The sequence below is a fragment of the Callithrix jacchus genome, chromosome 2 (genome assembly GCF_049354715.1).
Source record: "Callithrix jacchus isolate 240 chromosome 2, calJac240_pri, whole genome shotgun sequence".
NCBI lineage: Eukaryota > Metazoa > Chordata > Mammalia > Primates > Cebidae > Callithrix > Callithrix jacchus.
Window position 1 is genome coordinate 121,726,847 of NC_133503.1, and position 21,432 is coordinate 121,748,278.

At 34.8% G+C, this 21,432-nt stretch overlaps 1 long non-coding RNA gene across 4 annotated transcripts in view; it reads right to left on the reverse strand.

The window, feature by feature from the left end:
• The window catches only part of LOC103791509 (uncharacterized), a 520,065-nt gene that overhangs the window by 343,729 nt on the left and 154,904 nt on the right, over positions 1 to 21,432 (reverse strand). For 3 of the 4 annotated variants that reach the window (XR_008479638.2, XR_013532242.1, XR_008479636.2), the window contains exon 4: positions 19,415 to 19,477. The exons of the other annotated variant lie outside the window; for it this stretch is intronic. This is a non-coding gene — a long non-coding RNA (uncharacterized LOC103791509). The remainder of the gene's footprint in view (positions 1 to 19,414; positions 19,478 to 21,432) is intronic. 4 annotated transcript variants of the gene reach the window in all.

A 21,432-nucleotide genomic window follows, 5' to 3' on the forward strand; every position in this document is an offset into this window, starting at 1 on the left:
AAAATTATGGGCAAAATTCTTTTCTCACATTTGCATCATGGGACTTAAGCCTGTTATTCTTTCCTCCTACAAGACAGGCTCCTGGGAGTCCTACATACTTATCAGGAGCAAAATATTGTATTTGACATCTGCAATATACATCTTTGTAGAATTTTGTCCCAAATCAAAATACAAGCTTGTTTTTTATTGTTCTCTTGAGGTCTTAGAAAAGAGTTTGTCTTTTTACAGTCTCAGAAATGATATTAATTTTCAGAAAGAAAGTGTCTTAAAGCATTAGTCCTATAAGAACACGTCCAGTAACATCATTTTACCCTATATATACATTCATAAACTTTGTACTACTTAGAAGAGAAAGCAGGAAGGGGGAAGATAAGGAAGAGGCGTGGAGAATGAAGAATGATAGGTTATGAAAAGAAGAGGTCACTAGGTGTAAAAACTCAATGCTTCCAAAAGCAAATGGGTTTCTAAGGTTAGCATAACCTGATGTACTGATGGGGCGCAGTCGCTAAAATTATAGACTGAAACAAGTATTGAAGCTTTATATTCGCTTTTATATAACTCTCAGTCCCCTTTTTTGCTCATTTACTGTGCTTTATTTGACTGCTGATTGGAGTATTTGACCCTGACAGTTCTCTTCACAGATGGAATATTAAGCCTGAGAACCTTTAGCAAGCCACACAAGACCAGCCTTGGGACCCAATGACATCTTTGAACTCTGGCTTTTTCCTCAAGCTTGATTAGAGATTTTTATCCTGACTGCCAAAGGGAATGGGAACCTTTAATGAGAAATGGTGTTTTGTGCAGAAGCCATGGATACAGGAGGGAGAGGGACTCTACAAATTAGAGGCTAACTTGACTGAAAAGCTACAGGACTGAAAAATCACTTTACAGAACTGCACCATTATAAATTGTCATATAATTATGCATGTGATATATAAAATGAACATAAAGCATATGGAGAATAATCTTTATAGATATTGTTAATATGAATCTTAAATGTCACCGTAAATGTTTTGCTACCTCAGACTCTTAGTGCTATAAGAGTAAATGAATGAAAATTCTACCATTTGAAAAAGGACAATATATGTACCACATCTTATGTTATTTAATGTTCTTTTTACTAAAAGAACAATTTTGGTTTTGATATGCAAAGTTTGTTGGGGGGAACTGTATTTCTAGTGGTGTTATTTTACTGATACTACTTTTCTGGTTTTATTAATTTATAGAATAGCTGAAAAATTAAATTGTTAAAGGGAAAAGTGCAAATGCTTTCTGTAAATCATACGCTCTGAACTCTGGTAGGTATACCATTAAACATGAGCTTGCCTTCTCTGAACTCTGGTAGGTATACCATTAAACATGAGCTTGCCTTCTCTGAACTCTGGTAGGTATACCACTAAACATGAGCTTGCCTTCTCTGAACTCTGGTAGGTATACCATTAAACATGAGCTTGCCTTCTCTGAACTCTGGTAGGTATACCACTAAACATGAGCTTGCCTTCTCTGAACTCTGGTAGGTATACCATTAAACATGAGCTTGCCTTCTCTGAACTCTGGTAGGTATACCACTAAACATGAGCTTGCCTTCTCTGAACTCTGGTAGGTATACCACTAAACATGAGCTTGCCTTCTCTGAACTCTGGTAGGTATACCATTAAACATGAGCTTGCCTTCTTCAGCTTGTTGATCTGTTCTCTGGAGAAACAGCTGGCTTAAAATTAAAATTATGAACAGGAGATTCAAAATATTCAACTAATCTGTTGAATATTATTAAAAAATTAATAAATTATCCATGGGATTAGTTGTGAAATTCGATTAAGTTTTTCAGTAAAGCAGAGCCATCAAATTATTCTATAGGTCTCCATTAAGTCAGTCTAAGTTATTCTATATGTTTCTGGGATATAATTAGATATGTTTCTGTGTACACTGGGCATTACGATATTTCAGCCACAGTCACAATTTCTAAAGAGACCATCAAATCACTCAGGGGAGAGAAGCCTTACTTGGTGCTCAAGCTTTCTTTGAATGGTTGCTAATACATAAGATGAACTTGGAACCATATTATTTGTTATCTCTCTGTCAGGATTTCAATGCTTTGATCCATTCAGGAAAACAAAGTTCAAAGTTGTATGTAAGCTCAGTCATAGATTACATGACCTGCAACATGAAAAGACCTGCAGGAAACTGTTAGGAGGCAGCATGGCTCTTTTTCACATTGCTGGTAATTCTGGCAAACTGATTACCCCCATCATTGCACAGAAGGCAAATTTGTGCTGTGGTCTCTATCAGTGCCCTAGTTTTTCTTGTTTCTCTTTCCTGCGTTTCAATCGAATGCACCACTGAGACACTTTTCTCTTTACCTTTCTCACAAGTTGTCTTTTCTTTGTTCAGAAAACATAGATATGCACCAGGAATACTAGATGTTTACTGTAGTTACTCATGCAGGCTGAGTATTTTTAAGGAAAAGAAACTGGTGTTTTTAAAAAGATCTCTATTTTAATCCAATCCACCTCCAGTGCTACAAAATGCAATACAAAAATGTTTGTTTTAAATATTTAGCAGTTACCAGCTGAACTAAAGAATCAAGGCTCAGAAATAAAAAAGATATAGACTTGATAGCATATTTGACCAACATAATTAATTTTAACTTTTAATTATAGTTAAGTGTGGGAGTCCCACATAGTCACAATTCAACAGTTCTCTGCATTTTATATGCCTGATTGCATCCACTTTATCAGCACTGTGCATAGGATTCTTTTGGGTGTTTGTGTTTGCTTGTCACCTAAAATATAAGCTATCTCTCCCAGCTTTGTGTCATATGCAGATTTCATCAGCTTTACATCAACATTTTGTCTATGAAGGGGTGGGGGGGAAACCAGATGACTTGTATGCATGAATATGTGTGTACCCATGTACACATACATACATTCATCTTGAGAATTACTATTTTTTAAAGATTCGTAGACATCTTTTTAATAACTTTTTGAAGACAAATACAATGAAGAAACAAAGATATTAAATATCTTAAGCAAACCTACAAAGGTGTCTGAGCTTCAGTACACTGACGATTATGAAAAACCAGTGAGGCTTCTGAAAATGCACCAACTTGTTTCTCTACATCTATGGTGACACACATTCTCCTTTCCAGCCCCTACTTACCCTTTCCTCAGAGATCACTCTTATTCTGAACTGGGTGATACCTATCTGCCTGCTTTATCACACATGTACATACATTGTTTGCTTTCACTTAGGTTTGAACATTATAAACAGGCATCATACGTCTGCATTTTTGGACACTTGTTTATTTTACTCAAGATCACATTCTTAAGATTTGTCTGTGCTGTAGATCAAATTAATGCTTGCTGCTGTGTAATATCCCATTAAATGACTATATTATAAATTCTTATCTATTATTCCACTAATGGTCTTTCAAGTTTTTTCACCATTTTTGCTTTTATGACGCTTTACTATGAAAATTCAAGCACATCTAGAAATTGAATACTGGGTGACAAGATAAATGTTAAGCCTCACAATATAAGGCCAAATTGGTTCCCAATGTTTTAACCTGTATGTTTAAATTACTCTTACAGCTAGTGTGTAAGTAACATTAAATGGAAATTTGAATATATTACATATGGCTATGTTATTTGAATAGGTAGTAAATAAATATAATGACATTTTCAAAACATATAAAAGGATACACAATGAAATTTATGTCCCTTTTCATTTCTATCCCTTAATCCTCTATGTCCCCTCTTCAAAGACATGCCTTGTTACCAATCCTAAATGAACTATTTTAAAAAAATATTTAATGTCAAGTCATTGTTTGGGCATGAATTTGATTTTTTTTTGAAATATCCAAATATATTTAGGATCAATTTAAGTAATCAACAAGCAATAACATTTTGGGTCAAAATTAATTTATGTTTAAAAATAATGACTTAATATGATAAATGGCATATATTGAAAAGTTACAGCTGACAACATCCTTAATGGTGAAACATAAGGTGGAGAATAAGGCCAGGATGTCCAAGTTCACAAGTACTATTCAATAGTGGACCAGAGGTCTTAGCCTGTGTAATACGCTAAAAAGGGGAGGAAAACCCAAGGTTAAAAAAAAAAAAAAGAAGTAGTAAAACTATTTCTATTCCCAGACTGCATGCATATTTACACAGCCAATCCTAAAGAATCAACAGGAAAAGAAGAATAACTACTGGAACTAACGAGTGAATTTAGCAAGTCTCATATTAATAGCCAATGTATAAAACCCAATTTTATTTCTACCTACTAGGAGCAAATAACTGGAAATTTAGTATTAAAATTTTTCTGTTTATATTAGCATAAAATACTTAGAAATTAATTTCATCAAAGATATATAAGACCATACTGAAAACTAAAAAATGTTGCTTAGAGAAGTTACAGATGACATAAATAAGTAGAAGGCCATTAACATGCCTGTGGATTAGAAGATTTAATATTTGTGATTCCTTTAAAATTAACTTATAAATTTAACTCTGTCTCCATCATAACCCTATTAGGTTTTTTACATGAGTTTACAAGCTGATTTTAATACTTACATGAAAATGCAAATGACTACAAACGGCTATAACAACTTGAAAAATATTTTAAAAATTGGAGGTCTTAAACACCACTTGAATCCAATATCTACTATAAAGTTACAGTAATAAAACAGACTAGTACCGATATAAAGATATACAAATAGATTGATAGAACAGAATAGAATCCAAATTGGAAACAATTTTATACAGATAATTGATTTTTCAATCAACGCACCAAAGCAATCCAATGGGGGAAAGGCAAGTCCTTTGAACAAGTGATGCTGGAACTTGATATTTACATGAAATTTATTTATAAGAAAATACTTGTCAAATTTTCAAGTCTTAACTAACCATAGTGCATTTGTCAGTCATATTTCAAGAAACATAGTGTTCCATTAACTTGCAATTCAGATAATCACACAACTACATTTCCTCAAGACAGACACGGTATTTCAGGATGCAATGAGAATGCTTTACACATACTTTCCATTTTGTCACACAGAATATTAAAAAGGTATGTACTCAAGGATAAAGATATAATTAAATTAATAATTTATACTGCTTTATCAAGGGCAGTATTTAGAAAAGCTGATTTATGTTTCTTGTAAGTGTGTGGCAGTATCTACTATTACAGTTTGGTGTCACTGTCTTTCTGCTAAGATTTCAGCAGTTTTCCCAATCATTACTTTGGCAGCATCCTTGTAAATGTCAACACTGTGAAAAAGGCAATAACATCTTACTATTACCATGAAAATAGCACTGACATTGCAGTCTTCCTGAAAAAAGTCAAAAGGACCCCCCTAAGGATCTACAGACCACACTTTCAGAACTACTGATTGGAAGAGAGAGAGAGAGAGAATTAATTAATTGAAATCATTCAGCATATTGAAAGAGCTATTATTAAGTAAGGCTATTACTATGTATCCAGTCTCTTATACAGAGAATGCCAAGAAACAAATGCCCACCTGTTCTCATCCTAGTTTGTTTATAGAAATCCAAGTCTACATTTTTCTATTTTCTAAACCAGTTGGAAAGAAAACAAATTTTCATAATAATCTATATATACATATATATACGTGTATGTATATGTATATGCAGGTATAGACATAGATATTATACACGCATATATAATAAATGGGCAGCTTGAGTTTTTACCCTGATGGTATTCAATAATATAAAGTATAATATGCTTTTAGACTGAGCACTTTTGTTGGATTCCACACTATGTAGCAAGGTTGAGATGCAGCTTTAGCCACTAAAACTAGCCAAGACCTTGTATCTTACTGCTCAGAGGCTAAATTTCCATGTAGCACAAACTCTGTGACCGTATCACTGAGAGTCTCACTGCAGCTTATCTAATTGTGCTACACTATATTACTCAGAAAACATAAGACTATTATATTTAATTCTTTGATTTCTTAAGTGAATAATCTTGTGGGATAAATGCTAAAGGGTAGAGAAATTTGCCAAGACTGGCTTTGAAAAGACACAGTAATTAGCTAGAGACAGTCCCCTCCTGGGGAAGGACTAAGGAAAGACAACATTCGTGATATACCGTATGGAGAAAAACGTGTCCTTTTAAAATATTATTTAACTCTCTACAATTTTGAGTTCTCATCTGCCAGGTAACATAGTAACATTCCCTCTCACATGTGTCCACATCAGGTCAAATACCAATTCTGGAGCTAGATGAGTAAAATAAAACATTTGTGAGAGACCAAAATATCAGTCACATCCAGCCAGCCAGATACTATAAAATATCAAGCAGTCAACATATAAATTCTTTAATGTTTAGACTGTCAGTTGTAGGACCCTTACAATTTTAAACCAAAACTTTTATCAAACTGTTATAATTGAGAAAGTTATTCTGGAAAAAAAATCCGGATGCTACTATTTTCATTTTCCTATGAGGTCACAGCCAGCCTGCTTACCTTCCTTCCTTCTCAAATTTTTTTTGGAGTACCTACAGTGTGCCAAATATTCCTGTAATATTTCATAGCATGATATTATGCCTCAATGTGTGTGGCTTTTTAATCTATAGAAGTGATTAGGGAATCTTTGGAACCAGTGCCACAGAAATTGTACCCATAATACATAATTACCTAAGACAGGAACAGCTTCTTTGCTATAATCATGAATTTTCTCCGAGTCTCAGCTATCTTTTCTCCTATTCTCTCCCAACCCCTGTGCTGATGATTATGTGCTGTAATTTTTAATATTTCCTGTTAATGACATTATTTTGGTATTGTATAATTTCCTGAGTTTTACTCAGTTCCACTCATTTAACAACAACATTGACTATTCACTTTGCAACAGTTTACTCTCTTTGCTGTATTTATTGCCATCACTGAAATTTTGACTTATCATCTTCTGCCATATTTATAAAACACACATAAATCTGGGAAGACAGTCTAGTATCATGTTCAAGTGATCTTGGGCTCTGAAGCCAGTCTGCCTGAGTTTGGATTCCAACTCACTCATGTCCTAGCTTTGGGGCCATAGACAAAACCTAACCTCTCTAAACCTGTTTTCCCAGCAGAATGGGGATACTCCTAGTGACTCCTTTGAAGAATTGCTTTAATATTAAATGAGATAATATACAGAAAGCACTTAGCATAGTACTTGGTATATGGTAAGAGGGAAACAAATATTAATCCAATGAAATTAATATGGTAAACAGATTATGTTTGTCCTAAATTCACTCATTACCTTGATTGCTATAGGTTAATTAGTACTCTTTGAACTTTCATTCATATTTATATTTCATTCATTATTAATAATTGTCATTCTTGCCTGCTAACTTTCCTGGGTCTCCAGTTTGCTGACTTCAGGTCTTGAAATTTGTCAGCCTCCACAGCACATAGGTTAATTCCTTATAATAACCTCCCCATCCCCCAAACCTTTTTGTTTTCACTCTCACTCTTCTCCTGCATGTGATACATACATGTATCTTATTGGTTCTGTTTCTCTGAAAAACCTGAATAATACAGGTGGGAATCAGAGCAAACTGTAGAGCGTATGCTTTGCTCCAGCTGATGGCTTTCTTGAAAGAATCGTGACCCAATGATGCCAGATCATTTATTTGTCAAAAGAATACAGAAATCTAGGATTTTTACTATCTCAATTTTTAAATACTGGCAACAAATTCAATAAAGTATAAGCACATCTCATCCCCCAAGCAAAACATGTTGAGAGGCCACAGACATCCCAGGATCTCTCATTATTTACCTCTGCTTTAAATAGAAGCCATTAGAGGTTTTCTGAGCAAGATTATTCTTATGTTAGCATATGGAATGGAATAAAAGAGAAGCATACGAGGTCTCAGAGACCAGTTAAGAGGCTCTTGCTACAATGGAATTCAAATGTTAAAGTCCAGAACAGAGTCCTCGGAGTGAGATTACAAAGGAAGGAACACCTGAGAGATGAGGAGGTAACAGACAAGAAGGAGGAATGCAATTCACCATTCCAAGGACCAGGTTAATGATTGGGCTGTTGGCAGAAGTATTCCTTCTCCTGGTGTTGCAACAGTGACTTATGAATCTCTGATTTCATTTCTTTGACAAAAAAAGAAAGGAGAGGAAAGTTTATTCTGTGAAGTACATGCTTTTATTTCAGTAACACTAATATAATAGATATGCTTCAAAAGTTCAATAACCTAAGAAATAAGATCAATGCTTACTCATATAACAGTCCCATATGGCTGTAAGATAGGTATGCTCTCTGCAATGATTCAAGGGTTTAGGCTTCCTTCTCTTGAAGCTTTTCCACATCATAGGGCCTGTGGGTCTTTCACTCAGTTCAACAGACTAGTAAAGAGCCTGGACTACCAAGCAGAGTTTCTAATGTGCCCCATCTGGAGGTAGAGCATATCACATTTGCCCACCTTTTATTGAGCAGAACCTTGTCACAAGGTCATACCTAACTACCAAGGTGGAAGAAGAAAGAAATTTTATAAATAACCAACCAGTTGGTCATACTAGTATAAGTATTTATCCACCCTCTTTGAGCTCATTTTCTCAACTATAAAATGAAAAGTTTGGATTTGGTACTTTCTGAGATTCCTTTCAGTTTAAGTTTTTTACTATTTGAATAGAAGGATTTTAAAGTCTACAGAATGTTTTTTACTTCTGAATTTTTTTCATTGATTGTTTCATATTATCATAATATTTTCATTACTTAAGCAAAGGAGATACTCTTCCAATTACAGCTAGACTCAGCCTAGCCTTTGACAAATCATGAACCACTGTCATAAAAGCAACAGACAGTATTAATGAAATGTTATGACCTTCTTTGGTTAAAAAAAATTCAAAGCCAGATGCTATATTAAAAGCATTGTATCCACTACATGGCAAAGCTGTTATTTTCTAGAGACTTGGACTGAAACAAAGATTCTTTCGATGCTGATTTACAGCTGCATAACAAGAAATAAAAATCTCACTGGTTATTTCATAAACACTCTCCTAGTGAATGCTGATGGATCACGTCTTCATAACCATCCTAGCTCTGATCAGAATGAAGGTCACCACATGGACCTTTCTTTTCTTTATACCCTTCTGAACCAAGTCCAAGATGTATTACTCTTTCCAGTGACTGAAGCCACTGGTTTTAGGATGGCACTCTTCAAAGTTCTCCTTCCAGTCCCTGCACTTTATCCGACTGAACATAATTTTTACCTTTGATGATGACTTTGTCCTTATTTAGCACATTTATATTCAGGCTTCTGTATTTTCTTCCACTACTGGTCAGTAGACCACCCAATCCACTAATAGAAAGAAATATATATTTTTAAAACCTGTACCTTTGAATGATAGGACATTTATGGAATAATGTTATGTTTCGTCTTAAGATAACACCTTATAACATTGTTTTAACTGATGAAAACTAATGTTCATGATTTATTTCATGACATTTTATTAGCAATTATCATAACACTGATCGCATACAATAAATTGGCATCCCATGATATTTCCTATCTGTATTGCTAGATACCATAGGTATTCCTATAGTAGTGACGAGTATATATAAAAAGATAATGTAATTTTTTTAGACTTTAATTAACACCGAATGAAATTATGCTATGAAAAAAACAAAAGATGAACAGCTCTTTCTTTTCATTCTCCTGTTCTCTCTTGTTCCTACAAAAATAATTTATAATTTCAGTTTTCCTGCTGCTTCTCCAATATCCCAGTTTTAAAACCAAATCAAAAGATGCCAACATAATTCCAAAGTGAGAGAATGCTTTGGATTCTGTACTCCTCCTGTCTTCCTCATCTTTAAGAGATTTTAAGTCTTTTCTTTCCCAAGCTGCCAGTTACGCTGAATTGTTCTGAAATGTGAATGACTTTTTTTGTGTAAATACAAGCTACCATCAGCTACAGTAACAATGCGAACTTCACACTTGTCATTTACTAAAACCTGCCTTTTGAGCCCTGTCAGTCATGTGCCTCTACATGTGTGTTTCTTGGTTGGAGCAGCGTTGTTTTGTGGCAGCTTCTGTTTAGGAATTCATGTCGCTGTTTGGCATTTATGTAGTTCAGCTGTTAGAGAGTCAGGGTAAGAGGAAAGAAAACATGCAGGAGTGAAGGTTTCAGGGGCAAAGCAGGAAATAAGAAGGGGCTTTAGGTTATGAAATAACAATGCCAACCATGTGGCAGCAATAAACCACAGGCACAACCCCTCGGTCTAGGAAAGACACTGCGACGGAACAACAGATGTAGCTCACACCCATGCTGCTGATCTGGGTGGCCAAGTGCTATTACAAAGGGCAAGTGTTGCATGAAATATTAGCAGTTACGTTCACCTTTCAATATTTTTCATTCTTTACAACACTGAGCCTGATTACAGTGTGTGCTACTGAGCTTGGGTATGCTTAAAGCAAAGACAAAGAAACTCTGGAAAAAAGGCATATGAATGAGAAGCTAAATATTATACTTTGGGTTCTAACTAGAGTTGACAGAACTGTGCATGATTCATAATGTGGGTTCAAATATGCCCAGAAGTTCAGATATTTATCCAAAATTTATCTGTATATAACTGTATCCCTTGGGGCTCCTGTATTTTAATGAGAAAATAATAGGAGTAGGCTTTCTCTGGAGTTCTCAAACACTTTGAGCTTCTTATAAGTCTCAAATCACTAGGAAATCCTGAGTTTAGAGATTTGAGGTGAGGGAGTAAGCTCTTTCGGAATATGTACACAAAGAATAATGCAAATTAAATTTCACTCCTTTTCGAAATAACTCCAGAAAGGTAACATCGGTTCTCACTCTTGTTTAGCTGACATTTTCTATTTGTGCTTGCCAAAGAAAGAATGTAAATCTCTAGGGATTATTTGGAGGATGTGCCTTATAAATAGAAAGAGGTAAACAGGTAGAAGTGAAATAAAAATGCATGGAAGTTAAAAAAAAGTTTTCAAAAATCATCGCTTTCACTCTATAGCTGGTCCCCATCTTTAATTAAATAATTTGTTTTGCAAGTGATGTATTATAAATTTGTTTTGAAATCTACACTATAAATAACTGTCTCTACTGCAATATGATAAACCTTAACACATCGGCAAAATATCAATGCCTTATTAATATTTTAATATTGATATATTAATATTTTCATATTTTCTTAGAAAACATCTTTAAAACAGCCAGACACAAATGACTACAAGTAACTAAATGGTATAATCATACTTTAAGATATGAGCACAACATAGTGTTTATAGCAGATTCTCATTCATTTCCAATTTCTTGGGCACACACATGTATTCTGGCTTCATTTATACTCACCTATTTTTAGTTGGAAAAAACCTCTCAGTCTAATAACTGAAATGCTATATCCATTATGGCTAAAATTATCTACACAGTGTATGTATATTGATAATGCCCTACCATAAGAATGCTTTGTATTTGTACACAATGAGCAATGTTCTTACCCTTAAAATCTCTTTACCTATAATGGAAAAAAACTGTCAGCCAAGGGTACATACAGCAATTTTTACACACTTACTGTTTCTTTCTTTTTAATCATTTGCCAAACCAGAAGAAGAGTAAATTAAATTGCCTTTCTTTTCTCTTCTACATTTAGAAAGTGTATTTCATTAGTTCTTTGTGTCTTTCAACTTCTTAAAAAATATAACAAAGTGGTTAACTTAGGCATAGAGTCAACCAACTTTTTGTTTCAAAAGCTCAGCAATGAAACTATTCTTAGATGACTAAGAAAAAGTACTAGATGACTAAGCCAATCTAATTATTAATTAACACCTCGATGCTTGAAAAAGAGATGTGAGCTGGACATGAGACCAGGCAGTATCTCAAGCTTTATGTTATGCTGTGCATGGCACGAAACTGCTGACTTTCCTTTTCTGAGAGGGCTGACAGTATATTTCTAACCTACTATTAGAAATAGTATCCTAGAAGATTTACTAAATGAACGCTGCAAAAAAATAACAAATTAATACATAGCCATGAGTCTTACTTCTAAAACCTTTTTAAGTACTCATATGGGCAACACAATAGCAATAATACACAGAAGATTAGCACAGCATTTGTAAATTGACAATATGTCAATGTGTACAGTCATCCATATTCTTCAGTACATACCAGCAGCCAGGAGATGTAGGCAGGGTAGAGACTACGAATAGGCACAATGAAAGTCTGGGGTGGTAATGGAGATGTTTCACATTGTGATTCTAGTACTGGTACTATGACTGTATACATTTGCTAAAACTCAACAAATATGACTGTATACATTTGTTAAAACTCAAAATTGGTGAATTTTAGTTTGTTTGTTATAGCTCAACAAAGCTGATGAAAATATGTTCTCAAATACTAAAAAAAAAAAAAAAAAAAACTAGAAGCTATATTATTTCTCCCATTGTACTGAGTGGGGTAATAATATTTCATGAAAAGTACCACTGAACAATGTGAACACATGGGCACAGGAGGAGAACAACACATACTGTGGGGCCTGTCAGGGGGTGGAGTGGGAGAAGTAAGAGCATTAGGAAAAATAGCTAATACATGCTGAGCTTAATACCTAGGTGGCAGGTTGATAGGTGCAGCAGACCACCATGGCACGCATTTACCTATGTAACAAACCTGCACATCCTGCACATGTACCCTAGAACTTAAAATAAAAATAAAAATTAAAGCAAGCAAAACGTTCATGAAAAACACAGGGACTTTCCTCTTCTATTCTTCTATGTTTGAGGAATTCAGCCATGGCAGAAGCAGTAGGTTTTAAATGAATTTATTAGTCTCTGGCAACCAAATAAAAATTCACCATATTTGGATACTATAGTAATTATTTCAATGTAATATCTAACAAACTAGATATTAAACTTAAGCAAATGTTTAGGAAACATGTAAAATTGAATGATCAATAATTGATGATCTCCTGCTCCTCAAAAGCAAACAGAATGTATTCAAATCTTTTGCCTATTTTTTATCAGATTATTCGATTTTTTTTCTATAAAGTTGTCTGAATTCCTTATATATTTTATATATTTGGGTTATTAATTCCTTGTCAGATGGGCTTCATGGACTGTATGCTAAACTTCAAATTTAAAAGATCATGTCCATAAACATTGCAATGAATAAAATTCTTCAGTCACTAAAAAAAGCAAAAAAAAAAAATACTTTAAGAATAGTATCTTTCTTCAAGGTAAATATTATACAACTTTTGATCATAAAAATATATTTTTCTTTCTCTAACCACTCATTGGATTAAAACTTAAAACAACATGTTCTTCACATGGTATGCACAGAGAATATTGTGTACAGAGAATATGTATATAGGTCTGTGTCTGTCGCCAGTATATTTCCAACAACAGAAGTTTCTGTCTTTTTTCTCTTTAGGCTTCTTTTTGGCATGTCAATCTGATGAGGTAGGAAAAATGAAGTTGGAAAAGAAAACAAAATTGAAGCTAAAGACAATAGAGAAGATTGATTAAACCCATGTTATCAAGTAAGTGTCAATAGCAAGGAGCTACTGGGATCCTGCACTATTTTTTCTCTGAACTTTTAGCCTTACGTCCATCAAACCTCAAGATAACTATCCATCATGGAGTCAACATGGCGAACAACTGTGTGGTCCTTTGATAAGGGACAGTGTCACAATTTGTCTCCTTCTCTTCCCACAGATCACCACTAATGGGGCAAGGCCAGGCCACAACAGCTGCAAATAACCCAAAGACATTTTTTAGTGGAAAATAAATTCTCAGCAAAATTGTAGAACAGAAATCTAAGCAACCTTCAAATATATCTAAATTCAATAATTACTTACTTAGATGACTCATGTCAATTATATTTGTTCTTTTTCTAAATACTAGTTTTGGTGAATCCAAGTTTTAAGTATAATTAAATAACAGGATTGTGATACATTTAAAAATGTGATGATGTTAACCATCCACTGGGAGTTACAATGTAGCATCTACATAATCTGAGTAATATTTAAAATCTGTATCTGGACTATGCTGTCATTTATGCAATGCCTACAAAAAGGTAATTCATGCATTTAGATGTATGATAGAACATCATTGCCATTTAAAAACAACACAGTTTAGTAAAGTTGCAGCATACAAAGTCAACGTACAAAAATTAGCAGCTTTTCTTTTTTATTTTTGAGATGGAGTTTCGCTCTTGTTACCCAGGCTGGAGTGCAATGGCACCATCTCGGCTCACTGCAACCTCCGCCTCCTGGGTTCAGGCAATTCTCCTGCCTCAGTCTCCAGAGCAACTGGGATTACAGGCACGCGCCACCATGCCCAGCTAATTTGTTTTTGTATTTTTAGTAGAGACGGGGTTTCACCATGTTGACCAGAATGGTCTCGATCTCTTGACCTCGTGATCCACCCGCCTCGGCCTCCCAAAGTGCTGGGATTACAGGCGTGAGCCACCGCGCCCGGCCAAAAATTAGCAGCTTTTCTATACACCAATAGTGAACAATCTGAAAAAGAAATCAAGAAAGCATCTATTTACAATAGCTATAGAATAAATAAAATATTTAGGAATAAACTTAGCCATGAAGGTAAGAAATCCCTACAATAAAAACTGTAACATTTTGATGAAAGAAATTGAAGAGGACATGAATGGAAAGATATTCTGTATTCATGAATTCAAAGAATTAATATTGTTAAAATGTTCATATTATCTCATTGATCTATAGATTCAATGCAATCTTCATCAAAACACCATGGCATTTTTCACAGAAATTTTTAAAAATCGTAAAATTCATATGTAAATGCAAAAAACCCTGAATAACCAAATCAATTCTGAGGTAAAAGTACAAAGCTGGAGACATCACACTACCTAACTTAAAAATGTACTAAAAAGCTGTAGTAACTGAAAAAGCATGACACTGCCATTAAAAAGTGATAGCGGCCAGGCGTGGTGGCTCATGCCTGTAATCCCAGCACTTTGGGAGGCCAAGGCAGGTGGATCAGGAGGTCAAGAGATCGAGACCATCCTGGTCAACATGGTGAAACCTTGTCTCTACTAAAAATACAAAAAATTAGCTGGACAAGGTGGCGCGTGCCTGTAATCCCAGCTACTCAGGAGGTTGAGGCAATTCTCAGGAGAAATTGCCTCACCGGAGGCGGAGGTTGCGATAAGCCAAGATCGCGCCATTGCACTCCAGCCTGGGTAACAAGAGCGAAACTCCATCTCAAAAAAAAAAAAAAAAAAGTGATAGCTATGGTAACTACCTTGATTTGATCAGTACACAATGTATACATGCATTGAAACATGTACTGAATCCCATAAATATGTATAATCTTTATGTATTAATTATAAATGAGAATTAATTAATGATGGTTAAAGAAAGAGCTATCCCCAGCCTTCCCTCCACAAAAACCCTCAGCCTAACTAATGAAAAATGCTTAGTATCCTAGAAAATGACTATGGCATAATATTAAGAGAAAGAAAGAAAAACTAAAAAAATACTAGTTATGATTAAAAGTATGTTAAACAGCCAGGCACAGGGGCTTATGCTGGTAATCCCAGCATTTTGAGAGGCCAAGGCAAGCAGATCACTTGAGGTCAGGAGCTCGAGAACAGCCTGGCCAACATATTGAAACCCCATCTGTTCTAAAAATATAAAAAGTAGCCAGGCATGGTAGCAGGCACCTGTAATCCCAGCTACTTGAGAGGGTGAGGCAGGAGAATAGCTTGAGCCCAGGAGACAGAGGTTATAGTCAGTGAACCAAGATCGCATCACTATACTCTAGCCTGGTTGATGAAGTGGGACTCTTGTCTCAAAAAACAAAAACAAAAACAAATATATATATATATGTTTATATGTTAAGCATTCACAGAAAAAAATTAGAAGGCTGCAAAGTGTATCAATTGATATGTTAGTGAGATTATAAACAATTTTTTCTGATTATTTTAGTATTTCTTGATAGTTTTTACTCTATACACTTGAAAACTTAGCAAGTTTATATTAGGTTTCCCTAAGTTCTGTCAGTAAATATTAGCTTTAAAATAAAGAGCTGTGTGCCATCACCAACAGGGAAGAAGTCATCTCAAGCAGGCTTGTGGATATCTAACCACGGGCCAGCAGATCCCTGCCTCTTGAGCAGGAAGCAGCTCTGAGAGCAATGAGAAGAAATGCATTCCTATGCAAGTGTTCTGAGGTCATGTGACCTAGTCTGAGTTTTTCCGCTGGAATAGAATAACATGGAAATAAAGGAAGAAAACCTAAGGTTTTATAAAATTAATTCAGAACCTCAGAAAATACTCTAGTGGCACAAAGCAAAGGATTTATTCTTCCCCACCCTGACCACACTTCTCTCCTTAAGCTATTTGTTTACGAGACAGAGTCTTGCTCTGTTGCTCAGGCTGGTGTGCAGTGGCACGATCTTGGTTCACTGCAACGTCCGCCTCCTGGGTTCAAGTCATTCTTCTGCCTCAGCTTCCAGAGTAGCTGGGATTACAGGTGCCTGCCACTGCAGTTAGTTAATTTTTGTATTTTTAGAAGAGAAGAAGCTTTGTCATATTTTATAGGCTGATCTTGAACTGACCTGAAGTGATCTGCCTGTCTTGGCCTCTCAAAGTGCTGGGATTACAGGGATGAGCCACTGCGCCCAGCCCTCTTAAGCTATTTAGTTCATGACTTCTTTTGCCTACAAATATGCTCTTGGGGTTCATTTTAGACTGATTTTATCTGTGTAAAGGTATCTGAGTAGAAAACACTGAGTTTCCCCAGACCTCAAGTCCCTCTCTAGGAAAACAGTTTCTTAGCCCTTACGTCTTCCGACTTTCTCAAATTGTTGTGTTGTCTGAAGTATATTTTGTTCATCTTAGAGACATTTTTGTGTATTAATTTTTACCAAAATATAGTCATGTGTCAGAGAAGTACAGTTAGCTAGTGTTATTTTCAGTTCACATTTTATTGAGAATGGACAAGGATGAGGTAAAATAAGGTCTGTGAACAATGGGACAGTAGATGGTAATAAAGACCACCAAAAGGGGGGAGAAGGTCCCTTGAAGGCAAAGGGAGGAACCCAGCAAATGAAATCTTGCTTCAACCACCATCTGATACTGGGTGAATCCTATTGATCCTGGTTAAGGATATGAACTTCAGAATCGGACCAACCTGAATTCAAATCCTGTCTCTACTACCTAGTAATTTTGAGCTCACAAACAAGTTACCTACCCTGCCCCAATAGTGTGTTTCCTTCAGTGTTCCATAGGAAAGTAATATATACTTCATGAAAATATTTTCAGTAACAGAGCAGGTAACTGTGTATTTAACCATGTATAATAAAAACTTCATAAATATTCATTACTATTCTATTTATCTTCCCTTTCTTTTTTGTTTTCTTCTATAAATTAAGGCCACATTGTACTCTCTAAATTCACATTTTCAATGGTTTTCAAACTCTATTAAAATTATCTAATTAGCATCACTGTCCCTGTTGATGGTCAGGTCTAGATCTCCAAAGGATTCTAGGCTTCTGAGGATTCTACCTTCTGTGTTGAGGAGAAGATCAGGCTGTGTTTTAGCTTCTTACATACATGGCATGGAAACTCTACTATGTTTCTTGGATGTGGAATTTAAACTGCCTGTTCTATCCTAATCAGTAACAGAATGTAACGAGCCCCCATATGTGAGCTGTGTGAGAGTGGAGCCACATGCAAAGACCAGTAGAGGAATGGCTGTCTCATCACAAGCCGCCAGATGAGGCCTCTCAAATTCAGAAGGCAAAGCAAAGAGCCACAAGACCCAGGAGCCCCCCTGAAGTTCAGTAATGAGTGTGATGAAGGGATCAGGAGTGCCACGTCAGCAGATTGTCTTGAATCTAAAGGTTTGCTCAAACTGAAAAACTGCCAGAAACGTTGACTCTTAATTAGCAACACAAACTCCTTAAAAACAGAATAGCAAAGAGATTCTAATTGCAGTGTCTTTAGTTTGTCACATACAAACTGTTTGGAAGTTCCAAATTCCAAAACATTATGAAAAAAAAAATCTTCCAAGTGTGTAGGGTAAGATATAATTAGAGTACAATGAAATTGATGTTTTAAGAAATGTATTTATTTTTGTTTTTTAGCTCTATAGGTTTGAATAAAAATAGCTCTAAACAATAATTGTGATGTGTTAATTGCTTTATACTTTCTCATGAATTCAGCAGAAGTTTTGCTCACTGAAGAACCCTAGGAGAGAGGCCTTTACCAGAACCAAAAAATGCTACCAGTTATTCCAATTTGATGGGAAAATTAAGTCTATATTATATGCAATAATAATCCATAATGCTCTAACAGCATTTAGCAGTACAAGCATTATTCCTAAGAGTATTTTCGAACATGGATAATTATGAAATTTAGGTCTTTTAGATTATCAAACAGAATGAAACTCCTAACACAAAAAATGAGAAAAACTTGTGTCATTTTTGCTTTGCATTTCAGAAGCCAAAGAAGCAAAAATTATTTTCACTAACGCTTTCCCATTCACACACACACACACACACGTGCACGCATACCCATGTACCCTAATATATGAATGTGTATGGCAGCATCTTATAGGATCCTAAGCATGTGATATATATGATAAAGCACTGATATGCCACAAACCTGGCCCTAAATTGTCATATGTGACTATTCAATACGGAGAATGTTTAGGATAACCCAATTTGAGAAAGCTGCATTACAAGACCAGATTCTATTTTTAGGCTGGATTTTTTCTAGACAGATGTTGAAAACCCATAAAGAGGATTTTTTAAGTGTTATTACTGGTAACTTATTGCACCCTTAATGTGGTCCGTACTGTGGCAATAGAAGCTTCAGGAAAACATCTTTTCTTTCTGTCTCTTTCTCTCTTTAAACTTTATTTATAGCCTTGCAAAAGACTAGCATTCACATAACCCGCCTTTGCAGGCATGCCAGAAGATTAATGATATCTCAGTGTTCTTGAGAACAAAAATGTGTCTACCACTGTGTTGAATAATCTCTCCTTTCACACATTAAAAGTGAGATGAGGCCTACTTTAGAAAGCAAGGACAATGTGTCAGAAAGAGTTACTTGGCTTAAAGACATACCCGTATTGCTATCCTGAATCACAAATTGTTTTCATGCATGTTATCTTGAGAATAAGAAAGCTTTTATCACCATCACTTTTTAAATTTTACATAGAGCCTCAAAATCTGACTTATTCCAGCATTTTTTGTTTTACAATCTGTTGCTGGTGAGAATTGAGAATTTGGAGAAAGTTGTTCATTACGACCTCTCATCTCTACTCTCCTCAAATTTAGCTAACAAGAATGAAAGTTATTTGAAAATTTAAATACTATAGATGTAGCTATTTTTGTTAAAGCTACCTTTTACCTAGCTTAAAGTGATAATAACATTAACTCAACTTTTATTAAAACTTACCTCATTCCATGAACTCTTCTAAGCATTTAACATATATTATCTCATTCAATCCTCATGACAATCCTAAAAGGTAAAAACTACTATTATTCCATTTGATAAAGGAGAGAATTTAGTCTTAGAGAGATACATGACTGACTCTAAATCGCCCTTTTAATAAGTGACAAAACCAAAACTCCAACCTTGGTTTGTGGGACTTCAATGTCACACTCTCAACAATTATATACTGCTTCTCAGGCTACATTCATTTAATATGAACAATTACTCAGCCATGTGATACTTGCAGAATGTTTATAATTTCCAGGCATTTCTTTGCCAGTGTTTAAGTACTTACCATGTACAGTTGCCCACCACTGGTCTTCAGAATTATAAAAATGAGTCAAACACTATTCTTGCTCTCAAAGTATAGTAGGACCATAGAGCAAACTTGATACATTCTCAGGATTTAGCCACTCAGAGTTTTTCACATCTGCCTGATATCATATAAAACATTAAAATGTACTCACATCTCAAATGAAATATAATTCACATAACTACATCTGAGTTGAGTTATATTTGCTTGAGATTATTTTTATAGGTATTTTAACATTTACTAATTTTGATGTATTTTTTCATAATTTATAGCCAGAATATATATATATTTTCCACAACCTCAGAATTTTTTTCCCACGTTGTCTGCCTATAAAATTTAACAGTACATTGGTCCTAGTATGAAAGACAGAAAAGTAAAGAAGGAAGGTGATACAATGTGGTAAATAAATGATAGAGATGTCTGCAAAGAATTATGAGAGCCAAAAAATGTAAAGAGCAAAAGAACTTCAAAAAAAAAATCTTAGAATAAGTACATGTAACAAAATCGCCATTTACAAAGCTATTGAGCTATAAAAATCTATGTTATCTTCAAGAAATGTTAAGAAATTGCATCTTAAGAAGCACATTTGGGCAGCATGATAGAGGATAGAGATGGAGACTTACAATTTAATGTATTTTCATTGTAGGTGTTTTCCTTTATCTAAAGGAAATCTTAATAGATATTATGCTGACAATTCTGTTTCTTTGCTGTACTGATCAGAGTAGCTTGGTTTTCATTAAGGCATAATATAAATTATGACTGACATTCCTTTTTAGACATTTTTACTGTCAATTTTATTAAGATAACTACAAGTTTTAATTTAGAATATTAATTCATCAGGTATTTGTAAACCATTTGGGATAACACTACATATATAATGTATACATGCATATGTAAACATAGTATTTATAGTATATATACATACAGTTATATTCATTATACATGTATTACATATCATACAGTATACACGAATATAGTAAATACAGAGTGTATTTCTGTGTATATGCATTTAGATGCACACACACATATACATATATATACATATATAAAATGCCTACATATACATATATATATACACATATATATATACATACCCACACACACACCAATATATATATATTTGCCAAGCAATCAGGGATTTTGTATACATATGCTTTATGTCTACATATGCTTTATGTCTACAGCCCTAAAACCTCTTTTTCAGGTATGAAATATGTCCAGTGGAAATGAACAAATCCTATACTTCCCATTTAAAATGTTGAACAGAACAACTGACCAAAAAAACTTTTGAGAGCCAATAGAAAACTTTGAGGGTAAAATCATATATATATATGATTTTATATATATATGTAAGAAACAATTTACCTTGTAACTCTTTTTAAGTAAGTCTTTTCAAAATATTTAACATGTTTAAAATCCATCTCCTTTGAAAAGCTGATTTGATAGGGCCAGGCACGGTGGCTCATGCCTGTATTCCTAGCAATCTGAGAGGCCGAGGCAGGTGGATCACCTGGGTTAAGGAGTTAGAAACCAGTCTGGCCACAAGGTGAAACCCCATCTCTACTAAAAATACAAAACAATTAGCCAGGCATGGTGGCACATGCCTGTAATCACAGCTACTCAGGAGGGTGAGGTGGGAGGATCACTTAAACCTGGGAGGCAGAGGTAG